The 1,233-nt window shown below is 49.1% G+C and overlaps 1 protein-coding gene across 4 annotated transcripts in view; it reads right to left on the reverse strand.

Annotated features, from left to right (window-relative positions):
* The window catches only part of STS (steroid sulfatase), a 156,123-nt gene that overhangs the window by 112,590 nt on the left and 42,300 nt on the right, over positions 1 to 1,233 (reverse strand). The gene's annotated exons all lie outside the window — the stretch shown is intronic.

A 1,233-nucleotide genomic window follows, 5' to 3' on the forward strand; every position in this document is an offset into this window, starting at 1 on the left:
ACACACACACACACACACACACACACACACACACACACACACACACAAAGGATTCAAAGTATTTCCCTGCAAAACGTACAGTTGTTTTCTAGGGGAATAAAAATAAAACTACTTAGCAGGTGCTTACAGCTTTGAAAGCTATGTCAGAACTCAAAGCCGGTTCCTGCACTAACGATAAGTTTAGAAAATAAGTTATTCTTGAAAACCTCCCAAAAATTTGTTTCTGAGACAGAGAAAAGGAACGAACGGTCTTTTAAGGAACAAGTTACAGAAATCACAATAGAAAATGAATCTGTTAAGCTGCTAAGCATTAAGAATGAATACAAGTGAAGACTTTAAGCCTCCACAGATGTTTCCTCTAGTAGGAGAATCCTCTGCTGTGGGGTTTCAATTTAATAGGGAAAAAAAAATCCTAAAAGGTCTTTCTCTTTTTGTTCTCTTTAATTCTTATTCTAACGCAGATCCCTGAAAGTAAAAGACCACTGAATATATTACAGGAAGAAAGAGAAGATTAAGTGAGCAAGCAGGGTTTCTGCAGCTCGGCACTGTTGAGGTTTGGGGCTGGGTGGATCTCTGCGGTGGGGCTGGGCTGTGCAGGGTGCTGAGCGGCACCCCTAGCCTCCACCCACCAGACGCCAGCAGCAAAGCTCCCCCAAAGTCATGAGGCCAAAAGTGCCTCCATACTTGCCAGAGTCCCATCCCCGAGGGCAAAAATCGCCCTGATGGAGAACTGCCCGCCGGCCATCGGCAACGCAAGCGTCCAGACTGGAGTTTTGGAGATCCTTAAATCTCGCTGCCGGCCACCCTCCCTCCAGTGCCTATCGCCCTGGGTGCCAGGAGCATCCTGGTCATCCGCATCTTTGTCCCCCCAACATCATCCTTCACCTTTCAGTCACCCTAGGAACCTGTCCTTTGCACTGCCGTTTTACAAGAGGGAACGTGGGCACCGAGAGCTTTATCTACTTCCTGAGGACACGAGGTCAGCGGGCAGAGAGCTGGGATCCACATCCCAGTATCTCCGACCCCATGACATGGTTCTGTCTTCGGGAGCCTTCCCCACCAACGGGAACCCATACCTTCTCTGAAAGCATCTCTGTGCACATTTCTCTGAGCCTGCTGACACAGGGGATGGTGACCTGCTCTGAACACCCAACAGTGCCCACCTTGACATCTTAATGGCAGAAGAAGCTGCCCTGTCCCTCCTCACTCACCTCCACCAGGGGAGGAGCTCCT

This window comes from Callorhinus ursinus, unplaced genomic scaffold (assembly GCF_003265705.2).
Source record: "Callorhinus ursinus isolate GAN/ISIS: 27379988/994484 unplaced genomic scaffold, GSC_fseal_2.0 scaffold16, whole genome shotgun sequence".
Lineage (NCBI taxonomy): Eukaryota > Metazoa > Chordata > Mammalia > Carnivora > Otariidae > Callorhinus > Callorhinus ursinus.